The sequence below is a fragment of the Halictus rubicundus genome, chromosome 9 (assembly GCF_050948215.1).
Source record: "Halictus rubicundus isolate RS-2024b chromosome 9, iyHalRubi1_principal, whole genome shotgun sequence".
NCBI lineage: Eukaryota > Metazoa > Arthropoda > Insecta > Hymenoptera > Halictidae > Halictus > Halictus rubicundus.
The window spans coordinates 5909869-5932979 of NC_135157.1; the positions used below are offsets into that span (position 1 = coordinate 5909869).

General features: G+C 36.1%; 1 protein-coding gene across 1 annotated transcript in view; it reads left to right on the forward strand.

The window, feature by feature from the left end:
• Nucleotides 1–11968: 11968 nt before the first annotated feature.
• The window catches only part of LOC143357084 (basic helix-loop-helix ARNT-like protein 1), a 121665-nt gene continuing 110522 nt past the window's right edge, over nucleotides 11969–23111 (forward strand). Inside the window, exon 1 of the mRNA XM_076793292.1 lies at nucleotides 11969–12183. The gene's annotated coding sequence lies outside the window, so the exon portion shown is untranslated. The remainder of the gene's footprint in view (nucleotides 12184–23111) is intronic.

A 23111-nucleotide genomic window follows, 5' to 3' on the forward strand; every position in this document is an offset into this window, starting at 1 on the left:
CGAACGATTCGATTATCGCAATTGGTCGGGATCCAACGGTTATACAATACGTTACAAATCAGCAAGAAATTTGAAAATGAGGACAAATTAGAATGCTTCTCCGACATAACAAGGCATTAACATTAATACTAATTGTTTTTTATGACTACTTCGAAGCATTTTAAGTATTTCCCCTGCAGATAGTTTATATTCTTGTTCTACATGTCTTGTCTTACTTTGTTTATTAGAAATAGAATAGTTTCAAATCATGCATTATAACAAGCAATTTCCAAACAAATCGGTATAAAACAATATGAAATATTGTGTCCCAAGAAGGAGCAGAGAAGTCAAATTTTAAACTCACATATTTCTGAAGAAAATGCCGGAACTCTGGCAGAAAATACAGTTCCTGATTTCTAATGAGCTCGACTTTCGTTTTCTGTCACTGTCTGATCACTACGCTTGATTTAATTATTTAAACAAACCAAGTAATGTGCACTCTAAAATAGTACGTCTAAGCTCTACTAAGCGCCAAGGAAGAGTAATGGGTGCTCAGGAAGCCTGCGCGCGCATCTCACCATTCGATTATCGCAATTGGTCCGAATCGAACGATTCGATTATCGCAATTGGTCGGGATCCAACGGTTATACAAAACGTTACAAATCAGCAAGAAATTTGAAAATGAGGACAAATTAGAATGCTTCTCCGACATAACAAGGCATTAACATTAATACTAATTGTTTTTTATGACTACTTCGAAGCATTTTAAGTATTTCCCCTGCAGATAGTTTATATTCTTGTTCTACATGTCTTGTCTTACTTTGTTTATTAGAAATAGAATAGTTTCAAATCATGCATTATAACAAGCAATTTCCAAACAAATCGGTATAAAACAATATGAAATATTGTGTCCCAAGAAGGAGCAGAGAAGTCAAATTTTAAACTCACATATTTCTGAAGAAAATGCCGGAACTCTGGCAGAAAATACAGTTCCTGATTTCTAATGAGCTCGACTTTCGTTTTCTGTCACTGTCTGATCACTACGCTTGATTTAATTATTTAAACAAACCAAGTAATGTGCACTCTAAAATAGTACGTCTAAGCTCTACTAAGCGCCAAGGAAGAGTAATGGGTGCTCAGGAAGCCTGCGCGCGCATCTCACCATTCGATTATCGCAATTGGTCCGAATCGAACGATTCGATTATCGCAATTGGTCGGAATCCAACATTAGATTCCAACCATTTCCAACTCCAATATTAAAATACAAGAATACTCGCACAATTCTCACTCATAACTAGAGAGAATTAGAAGCTAGAGAGAACGTTCCAGGACGCCCCGTCACCCGAGCTTATAGTAAACAACAGCCATACTCTAAAAAAAATACATACCAATGCTGAAATCGACTGACACACTAGCGTACATTGCGATATACAAGAAATCTAGATAATTATTGTAATAACAGCGCAATTTTATTATAATAATCTTCTATTTTTATATAAATCATTCTGCTGAATATATTCACAAGTTTCATATAATATTTTGTACAAAGCTTTGCTTCTAACTAATCATATGCTGTGGCTGGATATATGAATTGAATTTATGACTTACTGAATAAAAGTATGAATTCTCTTCAAATATTAACATTCAATTGATCGTACAGGAATTATATCTTCTTATTATTTTATTTCAAGCAAGTATAATATTTAATAACGGATGCATTTACCACTATCTAATCACACACTCACACGCATTAGTGGGAGCATACGTCGTGCACGACACGCTAGAGCACTGTCAGTCGCCAAAGAAACCTTACCACTAATCCGTACTCACTGCTGTAACTCATTGGATGCACCCTGGACCCTGGGTCCATCAATGAATTAGAGCTGAGAAATTAATTGAGCACAGGCAAGAAAAGTTTCTTAGAAATATAGTTTCTACATACATTAGTAAAAAGTTAAGCGGACTAATCTTTACTTTCGTTTCATCTATTAATAAAATATGCAAAATCTATATGAATTACATATTTAGAGTAAACTGTGTTACATTAAATTCGACTTATAAAATTCATTTATATAAAGTGGCTTGAATAAGAAGATTGTTCTCGTTACGTTACATTAATTATGTATTTTGCTCATTTACAATTAATGGTAATACCCTCAGCCGTTCCTGTTTCCGAAGTAAATGTTTCGAAATTGAAGAAATACACAACCAAGAATTACTTTGAACTTAGGAACTGTCTGTCGCGATGTGCCTTCTTGCACATAAACATGTTAAATCAACATTAATACAATGCGATAATATGAAGTTGAAATTTATCTGTATATATTTGAAAAATGGATATAATCAAATAATTATATGCATTAGAATTATTATAAAATGTTTTAGCTTTAATAAAATGAATTTATATTTATTTGTAATAAATTGTACTATATTATTTATAATCAAAATTAAATTCCTAAACAAAGTATTTCATATGAAACCGATGGTTCGTCCGATTTCTATACTAAACATTAATTGAAAAAGAAAACAAGAAGGTCTAGCCTCTTCTAAGAAATATACAAAACAATCATAAAATGTTTAACATTTTGCTTCACACGAGTACTCATCCTCTCGTGAGTCGCTATGATCAGTTTTAAGAATGAAGAAAACATTGGATTCACTGACTCACCAGTCGGTAAGACTTGGTGATGACAGTGAATCTCGTTGGCAGCGAGTCTCGTTAGTAGTAGACCTCAACGATAGCGACGACGCGACTGCTTGACTGCTCCTCATTATGTTGGAGATGGTCTTCAAAGACAAAGCAAAGATTCTGTAAATAGGAAAATGCATTTTAAAACAATGAAACAGTGAAGAGTATTTGTTATGCAATTCAAAGCTTATAAAAAATGTTTACTCTTTTAAAAAATGTATTTGTTTAAACATTTTTATTTTCTTACAAAATTCTGTTTATAAAAATATATTTATTAACACAATTTATTTGTTTAAAATGTAATTTATTTAAATAATACCATTTGTTTAAACAATTTGTATTTACATGAAAAATCGTATTTGTAAAAATATGTGATTATTTAAAAACTTTATTAAAAAAACATATTTATTTAAACAATTTGATTATATTGTAAATAAATCATGAAACTTACATTGTCGTTTTGATGTTGTTGTTGCATAACGTCTGTCTTCCTTGGACAATGATTTGAGTGAATGCCTAAAAAATTGAATTAATACCTGTTACCAATGTTTTTTATTACTATAAAAAAAAGATCAAAATTCAGCAAATGTGAACAAATTCGTGGAATATTCTCGAAATCTATTCATATTTGTTCTTATAACATTGTTGGTATTGCGTGGAAAAAGCCAAGAAAGGCCAATGTGCCAAGAAAGAAAATGAACCATTGCAAATGTTGAAGTCGGAAAGAGCAAAATTTCGAACTCACATTTTTCGTTATTTAAAACAAATTTCATAAAAATAAATTATGCACTAGGTTTCATTCGCGTTAATTTTACTTTTATTATATGTTTAAACAATGCACAGTCATTTTACACAACTAAATATTGAAAAATAATGAGAAGCTAGAAGAGGACGACGCTACAACTGTGAAATCAAAACCGATGTGCTAGACCCGCGGGAATGCTGGCCTCTGATTGGCCGAAATTCAAACGAAAGAATTCTGATGTTTGAACTTTGCTCGCGAATATTCCCTTGGCGTCCATTGCGAGAATCAAAGAGAAAACTTCTACCAAAATTCATTAAAAATTGAAACTTTTAAATTTACCATAACACGAACTTATGCTTAAATGACTTCGACTTTAGTTAATTGACTTTGTCGGGATTTGTGTACCCACTATAGGTTATTATCTGCGTCAGGAATGTAGAAAATTCTTGACAGATACAGAAATCAAATAAAAATCGAATTGAATGTCCAAGAATTCACAATTAAACAATGGAATAATTTCGAAGAATTAATCAAGAGATTAATTTAGGAGAACGTGGGTGAAAAAGCTAACGAAATATCAAGGGTACTAGAAAATGCCAAAAAGCCAAATTGTGAACTCACGTATTTCTGAAGAAAATTCCGGAATTTTTCCAAAAATCACTTTTCAGTACTTCTAACGAGATAATCTTTCATATTTTTCCACTGTCTTTTCACGAAGTCTGATTTAATTATGGTTAGAAGCTAATTACTGTTCAGTCGCGGATGATACGTCTTGCCGCTATGAAGTCAAGGAAGAGCAACGGACGATTTTGCGATTTTCGAACGCAATCACAAATCGACGATTCTAATTGGTCGAATATGGGGAAGGGTGAATGAAGTTAGGAATGAACCTACGGAGATGGGAATAGACATTAGCAGTTCTCTTTGCTATTAGAACAAATTCGAATTTCTTCAGAAAGTACAAGAATCATCATAAGCCAGCTAATAATGTATTTCTAGCATAGATGGGTTAAAACAAAATCAAATTGAATGGCTGTGAAATACAAATTGAATTGAGTGCCTCTATAGTCTCTAGAAGAGTCAATGAAGTCAAACTTTATGCTTACGTATTTCTGAAGAAGCTGGTCCGATTTTGTCGAAAATCTGGTTTCCGCTTCCAGGAAGCACGTACTTCACTTTGAGTAGCATCGTGATTAAAGTAACAAATTTAATCATTTAAAATAATGAATATTATTCTTGGCGCGTGAAGGAGGCGTCCCGTCGCCGTGAGGTCCCAAGAAAGAATGATGGGGGGTCCACATCACGTCCACCCAACGACAGAAATCGGCTGCTGTGATTGGTCGAAGGCAATTGCGCAAAGTAGTCCCTTATCTTGAAGAGAATAACCCCTTAAAAGATTCTAGAAATTATGTAAAATTAACCAAACACCTCATCTGAACACACAATTCATCCATTAATTAATGATTCTAGCACCTGTTCTTCTGTAAAAAGAACCTCAATATTCTCATAGTCATAACGGGTGTCTACTCCACTCATATGTTCATTATGCACTAACAATCGTAAAATAAACAGTTATTATAATAATCGCTGTACGACAACTACCTCTTGCCCAGAAATAGAATATGATTATCTGATAAAAGTAGCTAGCACCAATCTAAACTAATAGGCAAGCATAAAGACTTTATGAATAATTGGGGCATGCACGGTAAAAAGAATGACTCTTGTCTAGCTTGTCCTACTAGCGCGCCAAATAAGTATTAAAGCCGTGGTCATAATGGGCGAAACGTCGATCGGCGAAAAAGAGACTAAACGATCGCGGCTTAAGAGTCCTACACAATTAATATGCCATCATTTATGTTACCACTCAATGAATTCGAAATGCAAAAATCACTGACAAGAATAAGCAAACAAAAAAATTGCTACTTACGAAAACTACCTGATGCCGTTACATTTAGGAATTGTTCATATACCTCCGCCACGTCGGGAACTATTGTACCTAACCATTTTAAATGAAAGTAAAAAAACAATCTTTACCCACTTTCCTAACGATTTCTCTGATTGGTCCATATTCCCGCGCAAAGCAAATGTCATAAACAAACAAATTTAACAAATAAACAAAATAAATATAACAAATAAACATAATTTTAATGTGCATGTCACTAAATAGTGATTCCAGGTAGAATAATCGTTGACAAAAGAAAATATGTGTTCAGAGAAAGGGGTGGGGTCTATGGGATCCCATGCACTTCAAAGCCGGTGAAACCTGATACCCTAATGTTTTGATACTTCACACAAGTTTGTTTGCACCAAACACAACACTTACGAGGCACGATAATAGGTTATCTTAACTTCGAATACGATTATCCTAATCCAGAAATGCAGGCAAAGTTATAATATAATATAACGTAAATACTCACTTACTGAAGCCTGCAATGCAAACAGCGTTGAGATAGTTGAGCAACAGATACGCGATTTCACTGAAATAAATCGATAATACGAGAATCGATTTCTATGAGATATTTAGCAGAAATGTAGTAGCATATTCACCGGAAGACTTGAATTCGTACGATAATGATGCAATTGAGTCACGTATCCTAATCTGATGATCGGTCGTTATCAAATTCGATGAATATACAGGATCATTTTAACGCAACAAATCATTTTTATCGAAATTTACACTGTGCTTACGAAAACGACGGCAAACATTTCGAGTGCTTCAGATAACACGATGTATACCCTCTAAAATTATGCTTTTTGTTGTCTGTAGTACCGACACTTGTAAATGTTCTATCACAGACGAGGTACAGGAGTATACCAATCACCCAATGTATTTTTTTGTGTCACATCCGCGGGGCTCTAGAGCCCCCTTACCATTTTTGTGTCACATCCTACCGTGTCGGTCGGAGCTAATATTGTGGAACTAGTATCACAGACGAGATATAGGAGTACGCCAGTCACCATATTATACTGTTTCGTGTCGCACGATATGAAATACCGAGTAATCATAATTAGAAATCTAATGAGAATCGAGTATCTTGTATGCTTCGAATAATCATGCATAAAAGTTACTTTGACAATGCTCAAGCATGCTTTAAAAGTTACTCTGTATCTCGAGTAATATTAGCCATTTTTACTAAAAAGATTAAAAGAGTGCTTGTCGATGTAATTGGCAAAAGGAATTGTTGTAAACATTGACCAATTAGAAATAATCAATTTACCAGTGAATTGTGTTCGATATATTAATGCGTGCGAATATTCATGGATTAAAAGTTATTCTGTATCTCGAGTACTATAATTTATTTTTACTAAATAAATAGATGGCAAGATAGTCAAGGGAGTGCTTATCGACATAGTTGGCAAAAAGAATTGTTATAAACATTGACCAGCTAAAAATAATCAATTTACCAGTTAATTGTGTTCGATAAATTAATGCGTGCGAATATTCATGGCTTAAAAGTTACTCTCTATCTCGAGTTCTATAATTTATTTTTACTAATTAAATAGATGGCAAGGTAGTTAAGGGAGTGCTTGTTGATATCATTACCAAAAGAAATTGTTATAAACATTAAACAGCCAGAAATAACAAATTTATCAATAATCACTATCACGGCGATCGAGATCTACCGAAATTAATTGGGGTGGGAGAGTTGCGCACCGCGTACCGCGCAACTGAACTCGGCGGCCACGCTCAGTTAGTCAGTCGAGGTGCGCACTCAGAAGGGAGTGGAAGTGCTGTGGGACCGGAAGGCCGAAGGACCTTGGAACTGCCCTGGACCACCTTGACCACCCCGGCCCACTCTTGCCTACCTTCCAGTTGACCAGGGATCCTCCAGAGCTTCACTGGACCTTACTGGCCGACCTTGGTCTACCTTTCGCTAGCTTAAGGTGGACCAACGGTCATTTAAAACTTCCCTGGTCCACCTTAAGCTAGCTCGGGGTGGGCTTCTTGAAAACAGCGAGGTTCTTGGAAGCTTTCACCGCTCACCTTGGTCAACTTTCAGCAGCTCTTTGTAAGTAACAATTCAAATATACACTTTCTGTTTTGGAATTCGTGTTCATTCAACGAACGCCGTCAATTACTATTTCTGTGTTTCTAATTCGAACTTGCGTCGGGACTTTTCAAAAGTTTCTCTTCTTGAAATTATATTATATTATATTTTTGACACAAAATTGGTACTCCTCCGATCGGAGGTCTCTCAGGGGCTCACTTACGGGTGGGGCCCGTAGGTGAGAACGGGTATTGGCGAACCCGGGGCGCCCCGAGCCTGTAGGTCGTTTCTGAACGTTCAAAGTTCCTATTCTAAAATTTATATATCTGATTTAAAATTGGTATTCCTCCGAATTGAGGTCCCTCAGGGACTCACTCACGGATGGGGCCGTGGGTGAGTACGGGTATTGGCGAACCCGGGGCGACCCGAAGCGCCATTTCAGTAGTTTGAAGTTCTGACTTCATCTACTGTTGTTGATTTCTTGTCGGTTAGGCCGCACTCGTGTGCGGGGTTAGCTTGGCTCTCGTGAGCTGGTCTTAGGTTGGCTCTCGTGAGCTGGATAGATTCGCACTCTTGTGCATGTTAGGTAGGCCGCACTCGTGTGCGGGGTTAGCTTGGCTCTCGTGAGCTGGTGTTAGGTTGGCTCTCGTGAGCTGGTGTTAGGTTGGCTCTCGTGAGCTGGTTAGATTCGCACTCTTGTGCCTGTTAGGTAGGCCGTACTCGTGTACGGGGTTTAGAGTTGTATCTCGTCGTTTCATCATGCCATCGTTTCGACTTCTTTTCATCATTTCCTTCTATTTTTGTATCACTATGGAGTTGTGACTAATTATGATTTGTCTGCTTCAGCTGGAGTACGACAGCTGAGTATCTTGGTCGTCGAACGAAGAGACTACATCAAACAACGCATCGACGAAGACATCGAAATAATTGTAAGATAGAATTAGTTTAATTCTTAAGATCGTCGTTGTAAATATGTCGAGTAACTATTGCCCTAACTTCACTTTGCTCGACTCGACTGTTAACTCCGACACAGCAGAAGACTGTGTCGGACCTTTGTTTGCAAGTTTTGAACCGGTCCACGTTGCGATATTCGGCGTGGATGCACTGAGGAACGATGGTCAGGGAGCAGTACTCGCCAGGTAGAACCCTTCCTTCGTAAAATGTCTGCCTAAGTCATGTCGACGCTGGCGTGGCTCGCGCCGGGAGCAGGGGTTTCATTCCCCATAAGTCTTGCCGTCGCCTTGTTGCGTCAGCGTTGCTCGTGGCGGGTAGTTGGGGAAGGTAGTTCTACCGTACGGTGGAGGCGTCCCTGGCCGTCGTTTTCTGTGAGGAAGCGTCGGGTACCGTACTGGTCGGCAGATAGCTTGCAAGCATTGTACGCGTCGCGTCACCCTGGAACCAGAGCCTTCTGCTCTGGTTCGCTTTTGTTTCTCTCTTTGAAAGAATCAGAGCCTTCTGCCTGATTCGTTTTTCATCTACCGTAAATCGGAGACTTCTGCTCCGACTCGCACCTTTTTCTCCGCAATAATTACTCGACATACGCTGCGAAATTTAGTTTGTAAGCCTCGAAAGCGTCGTTGTAAGAAAGGGAGTCAGAAGGAAGCGTATTGAATTCCTTCTGGCATCCTTTCGGGTCTCTTGTGCAGCAACCTCCTCGTGGTGAGACCTGGGCAATCGGTATTATTCTCTATTTCTAAGATCTTCTAGTATCTTACAAAGAGAGAATAATATCGAGCTAATAGCTGCTCATTTATAATTTCCTATAACATTGTAAAATAGAATTTAAGACTTGCTAGTTATAAAAACTTGTGTATTTAATTGAATTGTGTCTGAATTTACTTTAGGCTACCTCGGGATGAGCCGAAGGTCCTTCAATGCTTTCCTTGTTTACTCTTGGCCCATCTTCACCTTCAAGGCAGTTCCTTTCAATTATTAATCGAAACAAGCAGTTTTGTTTCGGAATAACTTTTCATTCAATGAAAAAGGATTAGCTTGGCCCTGTTGAACGAGTACTAGGTTAGTGTTAGGTTTGCTCTCCTCAGAGAGTTAGATTTACACCTGTTTACACCCGTGTGCGAGAACGGTAGGCCGTACGCGTGTATGGGGTTCAGAATCGTATCTTCATCTGGCTTCATCATTTATCATAGGTATATGGTCTAAAGTTCTCGTGGATCTAGTTACAAGATTTATCGTTCGTCAGAGTAGAGGGCGTAAGAAATGTAGTTGTTGTTAACGATATCGGTATTTCAGATCGTGAGACACGAAATCCCATATGGTGATTGGTCTACTCCTATACCTCGTCTGTGGTGTCGCTAGAAAAATACGGTGTTTTCTACCGCCCTCTAGGATAGATTTTGACTGAAATAAGAAACAGAAGGCCAACGACAGCATCTCGTCGGTGCAGAAGACCGCTAAGGAAATTCTCGTCGGTGAGAAGGTGAATCATCACGGATCCATATCGATTATCAAATGTTACATTTTCAAACAGATATTTTTTTTATGTTGCTTTTTAAGATTTATAATATTGAAAGTAAAACTAATATCAAGGACAAAAAATTCGTAGAAATATTTTACGTAAGAAATTATTAAAGCATAATTTTAGGAAAATCAATTTCTACTTCAAATTTCATATGAGACCTTAATTTGTAATTTAAAAATATTTCATGAACAAGCATTATTTCCATACACTTTTTTTTATAGATAATTGTTCCAAGAATCGATCTGTGAGAACAGAAATATGTTGAAAACCAAAATATTTGAGATCAGTGATAGTTCCACGTTCTTAGTTCCACCACCAATAAAAGTATCTCGACACGTGGGACCCACTGTGAAGCTCGCAGTTTAACACGGGGGCTGGCAGTCTTTCTAAATATCTCGTCGGTGACCGAGCCCTTAAATCAAAATTGAAACTTTTTTATTATTAATTATTTTTTTATGAGAGTTTCACCAATGTATTTGCGGAATTTAGGTCTACTCTTATTCCTTGTTCGTGGTAAAGGTTCTGTTTCATGCTAAAAGATGGTGTGGGTTCTGTTCCATGCTAACGTGTATGCGAGGTCTGATCCAGGCTAAACGTGGATTCTCTCTACCGTGGGAGTGGGATCTGATCCAGGCTAAAATTAGGTTTTGGGGCAGCACTATACCAGAAGCACAAAAACCCCAGGCGTGAGTACTCTCGTATCCTCTTTGGCCTCGTCTATGAAATAAGCATACACCTATGTTGTGAATCAATGGCGCCATTGTACGATTTGAATTTTGAATTATCGAACTCAATAGAGATATAATATGTATATGTAGGTGTTGTAAAATGCATACTATTTTCAAAGATAAATTTTGAGTTCAATAAAATTATACGATAAAAATGTACTAATCGTTACATTGGATCGATTGTATTACATTGCAGAATTGCTTTGAGGAGATTTTATAAATTTTTGCAATATTATTAAAATTCAACCACTATACACTCTTTATTAATTAAAAACTGACGTTGAGTTGAACTACTGTAGTCTCTTTGTTAGTTACAAATAGTGTTTGGGACATGTTCAGTAATATTTAAGTTTTACACTTCATTTTGTGTAATAAAATACATATACATATGTACGCATATTGATAGAGTGTAAGGAAACGAAACAATTTTACAGCATTATTCGTTAAGTGTATATCCATTGGTACTGTTGTATGAAAACCAACGAATATGTTGTTACTGCTAACAATGCTTAAATTTTCTGCTTATCAATAAGGTTTGATACAAGGTAACGAAGGTTTACAGCTATATTTTTATCCTACAAGAATACACAATTTGCAATAACAACAGTTTCCTATTAACACTGAATCTTATTTACTACTAAAATTAATTTCAATTATAACAGTGTATCATTCGTAAAGTAAAAAGTCTTAAATTACTCACAGTTTCGTCTTTATTTTTTTTTTATTTGTTTTCTCTTTCATAAGATTCTTTAGGCGCCAGAAATATTAATTCGTGGAGAAAATAATTATAACTCGAAAGAGTACGATATTCATAAACGAAATAAAAATGTTCAATACATTTAATAAATATCGGTTTTATTAGTCCATTACACGAATACCATATAAGGCTTCTATCATAATAAAACCCTATGGAATTGTGGATTATAAAAAGCGTAATAGGTTATGTGTAATAAAATTCGATATAATTTTTACAGCAGTGTTAGTAAATTAAAATCGTTATCAGGAGATCAATTACTTTAACCCCCTATACAATGTTCACAATAGAAAAAATTTATTTAAGTTTCGTAAAAACAATATTCTCTTACAATTGGTGAGAGAGATAATAAAATAAATAAAATATAGTACTAAGAGATTTAAATAATTCAATTAAATGTTCCACGTAGCGTATTTTGCTTTTTTTCTTCATAAAAACAGCTTTTTACTTTTTTAATCAAAACTTCGCGCATTGCGCAATCGGGACAAGGGCATTGGTTGCAGATACGAAAATATAATACAAGCTTACCCATCTAGATACGTTGTATAGTCTGTGACGATAAGATGTCTGAACAGTTGGGTCAACAGGAAATATGGCGGCATTGCGCCGAGTACGAAGGTGAGTCGGTGGTAAACCACGTTTGTTTGTGAGGGACATTCGGTCAGACAGAAAAGTCAACATAGTAATGAGAGTGTGGTATGTCCTGTGATAAGATGTGCAGTGTTTTGTGACGAAAATAACAGCCCGTTGCGGCTGAATCGGATTTTGGCGTTAACTTGTCGAACAAGACGCATAATTGGCAGTACCCTCGAGGTGGCAGGTATGCAATACACAAGAATACCCTTTAAAAACTTCGAAATATTTCTCCTACATCGCTGTATTCTCCATTTACAAATAGAGATATTATGAATAGACACTGCTGCTCACAAACCGCGTTATCGACCTGCTATGTTATTATCGCGCAGCATCAGTGAATCGTTTACGATTCGAATCGGGTGTGTTCCCTGTTGTCATCAACAGGACATTGACTCATAGGATATTGCCCTGTTTCGACCTTCCCCATTTTCAATCAAAATAGAACACAACAAATTTTTAATTCTTTTTTTCTAGTCAGATGTAACGCGCATTGGACGCTACTGTTTATGGTTGCAATTTGGGGTAGGACAATGAAATCGTTGGAGTAACTTTTAACTCGGACGTTTTAGATAATCAGATAATAGATTGCTTGGAATTCGTACACGCTCAAGTAGTAACGAATATTATTTTTTTCCTCGCGAATAAAAGAGTCGTTGCCGTGCTGTTGATCTAAGTTAAAACGTTTGCTGTTGGGCCAGTTATTTAAAGCCACTTCTCTTTGGCAATGGCCGTGAATATGCGCTCCGTTTTTATTAATGAGAGCGGACGTTTTATCATCACCTTAAGTCAGCTTGCTCGTATACATTCTTGTTTGCGTGTAAGATTTATCACTATGAATTACGAATTCCCTATGCACAATATTCTTCTTTTCATTATAATATCATTGTCCACAATGCATTTACCGAAATAATTGTTCTGTTTAGTAGCGATTCTGGAATTCCTTTTAATTCAAGAATTGTCATTGAGTAGATGCTTTTTTTCGAGTTAAATACAACGTATGAAAATACCTGATAATTTTGAAAAGGAAAGTGATGAACGAGGCTTACTGAGTTTTTGAGGAATATAAAACCCTTTATTGTTGGTACTTCTGGGCAGATGGAATAGAACACCAGTCATACACGTGTACGCATGCTGGGTACATTAGTGATATATAGGTCAAGCGTTCCTCAACATTGAGGTCATTGCCCCGGGATATACTCCGTCGGTAAAACAGTACGTTAATTGACTAAAGTCGCATTGCCCGCGTGTATTTTGACGATAGAGGTCACCATTAGAAATGTTCGTGGACACTTCTACCGTCTTTCTATTTCATAACGTTTCGAGTCTATCAAGAAAGGAAATGATTAGTTATTTTTAACGCGTAGCGTATATTGGCATTACATAGGACAGTATTGGTTTTCAACCGAACGATTAAATGCTGTACAACAAAGTTCTAAAGAACTGATGTTGTTTAACAGCTGTTCCTCGCTCAAGATTTAGAGATCCAATATAATTTGTGGAAATTGTAGGAATTTTTAAATACATTTTAAAATGTCATCCATACATCGATCAAACTATACTATACTATATACAATATACTATACTACACATAGCATAGCAGTATATGTAGCATGTATACTATATATTAGCGTGGTCAACGCTTCAATATTTAATTTAAATTAAATATAACGGATATTCGGAACTAGACACAATAACCTTGAACTGCAAAAAATTGTACTCAAAAAATTGTGTCACTGTCGTTTCACGAGTACTGTCAGACGCATCGAAAAAGTATATTTATCATATTCATATAAATGAATTGTCATTGGAAAATAGTAGTGATCAATAGTAAATTTAAAACCGAAGAACTATTACAAATAATATAATTAGATCATAACTGATGATTAAAAATTTGTCTAACGGTAACAATTTTCAAAGAAACTGAGAAGCACTGTTTATAAATAATTTTAATCTATAAATCTATACAACTTTGTCTATACGTTGTACAAGTTATAAAAGTTTTAACAACGTTCCAAAATGAAACTCCTCGTTGTTATTCATAATTTATAAATTTTTTTTAAGCACTGTAACATAAACTAATTATTATAAATAAAAAATCGTTATAAACTTCCATTTACTATTTTTTCATTATAAACAAATATTTAAGATGTTCTCATAATTCTACTAGTAAAAAAACACGAAGGTAATTATCAAAGAAATCAAGTCTGACTGTTTATTTTATTTTTGTTTTGATATTAATATTTTTAATGTAATTATTTATACATTTTCTGCTAACATGTATAAACGTATAAGTAGCAAATCACAATGACTTCTATCATCTGTAGTCCATCATTCACACTAACAAAATGATTAGTAACTCCTTAAAATGTTTCTGAAATATAGCGTAAAACGCATAAAACCGTGGCGTAGAAACGTAAAAAACATTAATAGGGTCCGTTGAGTTTATGGTCGCGTGCGATTCATTAACAGCTCGTTTCTTTGTTCTAACTCTGTTCATACGAATTCAGGGTCACTTCTCGGGCAACTTCCTTCTAACAACTCGATCGTGAGAGTTGACATTACCATTCAATCGGCCGTAGTCAGCACATTCGTGAAATCAGCAGTCGTATGTTGTTCAATTTGCGAGTATATATGCAACAAAGTAATTTAATCAAGAAAAATCTGATGCCAGATTAATTATGATTTGTAGATAAAAGGTATATGTACGTGATTAATTATTAACTCCAATTTGGTTAGACATTTCATAATTGACTGCCTCGTTGCAATTGTATTGTATGTATAGTGTTTTTTCAATTGCTAGCTAGAAAGATTCGCGTTGATATAATTTTATAATGCAATTAAAAACAGGAATGCTGAAAAGGTAATTAAAATTGTCAGAGGTATGTTCTGCTAATACGTAAGAAAATGTGAAGTATTATTGAATATCCAACAAATTTTATCTAATTATTATAAAATATAAAAGGATGTACCAGTATGCTTATATAATAAGTAGACCGCGTATCTTTCTGCAAAATAAAACTTTTCTAGGTCAGTCACATGAAGCAGGAATTAAATTAAAGTGTAATTTTTCTTTTAATAATTTACAAAATTCGAAAATAGTGTTTCAATATTTTCACTGTTTCGTATTTCACCTATTCATTTTTATCATAAATACACAAAATCCAAGGTCTACTAGTAATGCAGTGTTTGGTATTAAATCATTGTGATCAGAATTCAGTTATTAGAAGATTCTTGCACTAGATTGTCCAGACATGATGATTCTGCTTTGTCAGTGTTACTACGCGTGAATATAACAGCATATTACCGCGTAATTACACTACGTAAGCTTCCGGGACGTTGGATTTCATGATTTTATACAGGATTTTTACTTTAGACGGATTGCACGAGGACAGTAATTGTCTTCTGATTACTTTCGTAATTGATTATTAAAAGTAATCAATTAATCGTTTTTGGAATAAATCGCTTATCATAATTATATTGATTAATCCATAATAATTAATCCGTAATCTGTAATCTTTGATTTTCTACAAATTGTTCTACCACATACACATACATACGTGTAATACTTGAGTAATTCGTAACCAAAAACGTAATATTCGTAATACTGCCATCTTTGCAATAATAGAAGGTACACCGTGAAGGCCGTACGCGATCAAACTTGTTCCTCATTTTTGTTCTGTAAAACAAGTTAAAAAAATCGTAGATTAAGTGTTGAGCAGTCTTTGTGAAAGGAAAGATTGACTCTTCAAATCTGTAATGGATTCATTGAAAAAAATGTTTGATGCTTTTAAAGACGATTTAAATTGTAGCATTTTTGACCAGAAACGTACCTTCAGTTTTCCACCTGCTATACCATGGACATATATCCTAGAAACAAATTAGTGATGGCCTGTGGAAGTAAAGGCTTCGAACTTTGAAATGAGTACAAATTGATTATTGTACTATTTTTTAAATATAATGATCATAGTTCAAATATTAGCAACTTCTCGAGAATTTTAGTGCCCAAATACTTGATCGTTTGTAGTTGACGATGTTCGATGGCATTCGTCGAGCGAGGGTTTAAACATTAATCAAATTACTTTTCGCCTCTGATTACGGAACGATCGCTGCGAATCGCGAAACCGGATTGACAATCGGGATCGCGTTTTCTCTGATGCATCGGAGAATCCCGGTGACTGGTGTTGGGGTTCCAATCTCACCGGAATCGAATGGCGTTCCCAGCAAAACTCTTCCTTCCTATAAATACGGAGAAACAGGCGCAAAGTATCTGGGTCAGGATGAACGGGCCGTGTTTACACGCGTTTGCGTTTCAGTGCGCAGCCCGATTGCTGTTGCTAAATTTACTGTTTCGGTAATAATCCGTTCCGTCCGTGGAACAGCATTGTTCCGTCTACACCATTGTTTTCGTTCCGGGTTAGAACGCCCGCGAAAACACACTCGCACGGACGGACTCCCCGACGCGATGTGCGACGGCCGACAATTCTTATAACTATCATGATTATAATGATCATGTTTAGAACCATTCACTGTTTTATTTATCAATTTTTTAAACTTAGTTTGGTTCACAATGCAGCAGCTATTCATTTGTTTAATTTGCTAAAACCTGAATAATTGAATGGCGATTTTAATACTCTGGGTCAAAATTAACCCGGACTGTACCTTCGAAAAGTTAAGCCGTTCAGATGACCATTCCATTTTGATAATTGTGCCGGCGATTATGGAAGTGATCCAAGTTAAAGTTACAAAGAAATCGATCTTTTTGCCTATTATGTATTATGTAGATTGTTCTTAGTAATACAAGGTGTTTCCGAAGTTGTGGTACAAGCGGCTGGGTGGTGATACTATTAGAATAATAATAATAGTAGTGGTATTTTTTTGTTTGATAACTCGTTTTCGAAAAAAACGAGTTTGAAAATCCGTCGAGTTCGCATGCTCTTAATATAATCCAAGATAATTTTAAAATACAATTTATTGTGCAAATTAAGAATTGCATGTGTAAGTTGCAATAAGAAGAAAAGAAATAAAAAGATCTTTCCTCTTTTAATAATTTTAATTGAAAATAATACAGGGTGTACCCAAAAAATGTATATACTGTTTAACGGGTTATAACTTTCTGATTTTTCTTTCTTTTCAAGATGTAATTAATTGGAAATAATGAGTGGACCAAGATTCAAACTGTGTATACATTTTTTTTGGAACACCCTATATATCATTGTTTTAAAATTCTTTTTTGTCATCAATGCACAAAATCTGCTTCATTAATAACAAATAGCTTTTCTGCAATAAAAGTTAGTGTACACTTCTGAAAAATGTGGGAAGCATAATTTCAGATGAAGTAATATCTGTTAGAAATGAAGGACTCGATTCGATGCGAACGTAAACACTGCAAGAAGCATCTTCGCGAAAAGATTTGCCCTTTGATGGAAAAATATTTAAGGATTGCTCATAAACTTTTTTCTTTAGTCTTTTTTTTTCGATCTTCTTTCCTACCCTTGTCGAGTCACTTTCGACGCTACCCGTACTAGCACGTTATCAAGCGTCATCGTCGGGTCTCACTGGCTGCTAATAAAGCGGACATACCTACTTAATTAGTACAGAAGGATGATCGCGGATTAAACTAGGTCAGGCGAGTGACGCGCATCCATGCCTGACCGGATAATATTTATTCTTGGCAGTGGATGCAACAGAGATGTTGCAGCGCGGTAAGAATGTTATATAGGATCAGACACGTAACTGTGTCCGATTCGGTAACTCCGAAAGTGACTTCTTTCAAAATCTCAGACGAATTTTTAACACTATTTTATTTTTATTTTTTTTTTATCATATGCCTCTCTCGAAATTTTAAAATCGTCTTCAAATAAAGTTAAAATTTATTTCGCGACGGTAGTGGTGACCGAATTTTAAAAAATTCCATGATGTGCATACAAGTGATCATTACATGATTTTTAGAAAGACAGCTAATTGACAACTAGTACCATAATCTAATTATAAATAAACATTGCTTCGAAAATATATGTATAGGAAACATGCAGAGTGGCAAGGAGATGAAAAATTATATAAGAATTAGTGTCAATTAAATATTACTCTTAGAATAATGTCAAGCAGATTTAGACGAATGTTGCACTTCATCTTGATGTTTTATCATTCACATTTTCCGAGATTCAAAGTCGTTTTCCGCGTCTCCAATAGAGTTTCAATTTGCTTCATAAGAAAAGTGGCGCACAAGACTGCAAAAAGTCGGGAATGTGTATTCCAATTATCGTTATAATTAGTAGAAAGATATAGCTAATTGGCACACGGTAAACTAGTCGTAAAGAAACAATGTTTCCAGAATGCATGTCTAGAGAACTTGCAGAACGACAGGAAACGAAACATTAAGCTAAATTTAACCTGAATTAGACCCTAGCCTCTGATAACGTTACTAGTTGTCAAATTGACTTAGATTGCAACGTGTGACATTGTTTCATATCATCCACAGAACAGAAATAATAACATAGAAACGCTAGAAGACACTATTTTTTTCTCTGATAATGGTTTCTCTACGTAACTGGGAAGGTCTTGTTGCATATTGAAGGTGAAAAAGGGTTCTACGTTGTAGGCGACGTAAAAAATGTAACGTATAGGAAGGTGAAAGAAGTCCAATGTTTTCTCGGAAACTTGACTACGTATTAACATTCTTGTCGCAAAACTCGCGGAGTATTATTATTGAAAATTACGTATCGGAATAGATTAAAACGTTAATAAAAGCTTTTACGTCAGTAGCCAAACGGGTGACTTAACCGTGACCGTATCTATGGTAAAAAGTTGCAAAATTGCTCTACGGCGAAGATTGTACCGTTGGTTGAACATTATTTATGCCTAAAACGTAGCGCTTATGAGTTGGCGCTTTACTGTGCAATCTTGATGAATGTGTAACAGTCACTCTATTAACTGCAACATTAAATCGGTGTTTACACATCTGGAATATTTGTGTACACAACAATCACGGGGAATTTTAATCTCCTGAAGCATATCATGTTACACTGCTTTTGATATCCACGGTGCTTAGTACGAAAAATAAATCGTTTTAACACATTCTGGTATATTTATTAACAATTTGGAGAGTTTAGTTTCACGGTATAACAGGGTGGTTAAAAATTAGCACGTAAAGACGTTATCATACTAGTTTTCAAAATAATATAAATAACATTGAATAAATACAATTTTATATGTTTGCATGTGTAGACTTTCGTATGAGTCATTGCGCAATTTGGTATTTAATTGATTTTCGATTGCAATGTCTTCTGCAGTAGTGGCAGAATTCGATGCATTCCTCGTAAATCATTCTTCATAAGAGATATATCGTTTTTGAATGCTTTATATTTTTCTTATTCTCATATTTCTCAAGATTTCTTCGAAATTTGTGAACGAATCAATATATTTACAACTACGAATGATCACTTCTGGTTTGGGAAATACCGACATTTTCTATCTTCCAGTTCTAAATTGTCGATTCTTCGGTTTTGATTAAACTTGAATCTAAACCTATGGGGTATTAAACATTCACTTGTCTTTTAGACCGTGCCGCCGATCTTTTACATAATCGTTTTTAAAAATTGTCTCATGAATGAAAACCCCAAGGAGATTCTTACATTTTGATATTTTAAACAGCATGGATCTAAGGAAAACGTGTTTAATAATCATTTATTTAATAAAAATCATACTCACAGCTAATTTTCGAGCTTAGGACTACAAAGAGGTCCTTCTTCCTAAAAACAGTCCTACTTTGTTAATTTTTATCAATCATTAGTGCAGTAATAATAAGATCAATGTTTTTGATAAATTTGCACTGCAGTATCTTCTTAACACTAGGACTACAGTCCTAGTTGAAGTGACTTGTTCCTGAATTTTCTTTTCCTCAGTTATAGAAATCACAAAAATATTGTGATGACACATTTTTGAACAAACTCCCTTTATTCGAGCATGCATTCTAACCAAAATCGTAGGAGATCCGAATGAATTCGATCTTCTTATTATCATAAAACAATATGCAATATCAGTCGCGTCTAGCGTTCGTCAGTTCCAATGTATGTAAAGCCGATAACCAAAACAAAAGAAATTGATCCTGAACATAACCACTACATATCCGTCGACTATGTTTACGAAGGATAATCGGTATAACACGGTGTGCTACTGTTTCGGATCGTGTATCAGAAAATAATGAAAAGAGCGGGACGATTTTCGCGCGAGACGCGCAGGAAGTCGCAGCGAAAAGATTAACAATTCGAATCCGTTCGACGCGATCGGGTTCGACGATAGCGGCCATTCTTTTCGCTAGTCAAATCCGCGGAGCCGCGGTTCTTGAACTTCTTATTTTGATCATGGGCGCACCTGCCGCAGGTGCAACTACGAGCCAATGAAATATCGTTCCAGGACGATGACCAAACGGTTCGGCGAAGAACAGCGCGCGCACACGTCCGATCGCACGATCGCACGTCCGATCACACGATCGCGTGTGTTGCCGGCCTGGAAATCGGTTTTTATCTGTCCAAGCTAGGAAAAACTTTTACCATTAACACCGCAACTAGCCTCTGCTACGTAGTAGCTGATATCTTATCTGCCGTTGTAAACAAGTTGCTACACTGTTGCAATTTGAGCAAAAATTCCGGAGGAATATTCCTTGATGGGACTCGCGAAACGACGACGTAGCAGAAACCTTTGGCCGATATCGTTCTCGGAAGAAACGCGAATCGGAAAAATTACGATTACCAGTCCGTAAAGAACGTCTAATTCGCTCGATACGTGCTTCTACAGTGTTTCATATTTTTACTCGAACTGGTTTTTTTCTCCCCTCCAACGGAGTTGAAAGAAGCTCACGATAAGGACGTATGACGCGAACATGACCCACAGAAGAGGACGAGCGCAAATATCGAGTACTACTCGCAAGTGTCGCGACAGTTTTGTAGAACACTGTGACACAATCGACGTTTGTCAGCTTTCGAATAGCAGACCATGATACATAAAAGGAATATGAAATGTCGTGTCTCATTGCTCTGCGAGATTTAATGATGTAATGATTAGATCATTATTAAATCATAGATTCTAATCAAGTCGAGTCGGTTTGTCTGGCATGTTGACTGCCACTTAACTGATTCTTAGTTACAAACGGCATGCAAATGTACTATCAATCTATTAATTCTCCGATTCGACTTTTTCATTCTGTTTGCAATAATATGTGATACAAGGGTTGTGTGTTAGTCGAACACGTGAATTATTAACTTGATTAATTGTGGAATAAAAGATTTGAAACAGTCGCTTCGAGATAGTAACAGTATCAACAAGAATATTCAAACTTGCGAATTTAAAATATTCTTAATATAAATATTGTAAGATTGATTTATCCTAAAATAGGTTAACATCTGGTGGCCATCGATTATTTCTGTCGCACGCATGGCACCGATACTCAATATTTTCTTTCATACGGTCGCTCCATAATTTTATGAATGAATTGTAAATCTACAGTTCGCACATATGTACATTTTAATGGAAGAAGATAAAAATCGGACGCTCGCGGAAATCAGTCGATTCCTCGACGCGACGCATGCAGGAATGAATTTAATGTGGATCAGCAATAAATCATGGGCTCCGTGTTGGTTATTTAATGGCCACGGGCCCGGTTGTTTATTTAAAAGACTGGTTCCGTGAGGTTATTTGTCAGACAGTGGCCGTCGCTTGAAATTGCAAATGCATACGTAATCACGGTCGAGCGATTAGCTTTTTCTTCGGTACTTCATCGTACTCAATAGCCTATTGACTGGTAAGGTCAATGATAAATTACGCGTTGAATGATATCTGCGTAAATGGTAGTAAGTATCCGCTGGTACGCGCAACTTCGGTAACGGTTGCAATATTGTTTCCTATATGCGACTCGAGGGGCTGATACCGGATCAATGCGACTAGTGAAGTGATTACGAAAAATGCTCGTCGAAAGTGACTTCATTCAGTCATCAAATTGATATACATTGCATCAGCAGGATTCGTGATTGCTGCATCGGTGTGCCGTAAATTATTTCGATGATTACTTGATATGCTAGCGGTTTTCAACCTTTTTTACAGCACGGCCACACTAAAATTAACTTACTGTTATTCTACAGCCGATCGTTGCACAAAATGTCAATTTTTATTCTTTGCACCATGCTTGTTCCATGGGAATTTTATTTCTTCACAACTGTTTACAAAATCTTTATGTCATACTGGTTGCGAATCGTTGAATATAACAAACAGACGCATTCATGGAAAAGTAGCCGCCATTAAATAAAATTCAATTTCCTGTGCGAATCTGATTTCCAGTAAATTAGAAGCGGATGAAAGTCCTGCAGTTAGTGATAAAATACATTATCCATGCATTGAGCATTCATATATTCTACCGAATAGTATCATAACCTCGCTATCATCATAGCCTCGAGTGATCGGTTGATTACATAGTCGCTTACAAACGATAATACAATTTTTTTTAAACAAGTCACTTTTCGCTGTCTGTTTGTATCAGACCTACTGAACGACGCGCAGCTGTGGAAAATATATCTTTGCGAAAATAATTCAAAAAATATCCTCTTTCTACGAAGACAATTTTACACTCGTTTCGCTCACGAGGAAAATATATCTTTGCGAAAATAATTTAAAAGAATATCCTCTTTCTACGAAGACAATTTTACGCTCATTTCACTCACGTGGGCGTCTCTGTGATACGCAAACTAGATAATACACTGAACGACGTATCAGAGATTGCGGTCGAGTAGCGACGATTTTCAGCGTGTTTCCAGTATGCCTCTGTCGAATGGCGACTCTATTTTTAACTAGACAAGTTGCTAACGCGCGTTGCAGAAAGGTTACGCCCGCGAAGACGCGTCTAAACAAGAGCGAGACGCCTACTGATTCATGGAATTGAAAATAGGAATTGTACATTTTTAAAAAATAATTTTGGTAACGGTTACGTGTCTCATAATTATTTGAGCCGCTCAGAAGTCAAAGCGATCAAACACCTGTCGAGTTTCTTCGCATTTTACTGTCTACACACTCGAGATTGATGCTCAACATTTATTATTTAACCACCTCATAAAAAAGCAAGGCTTT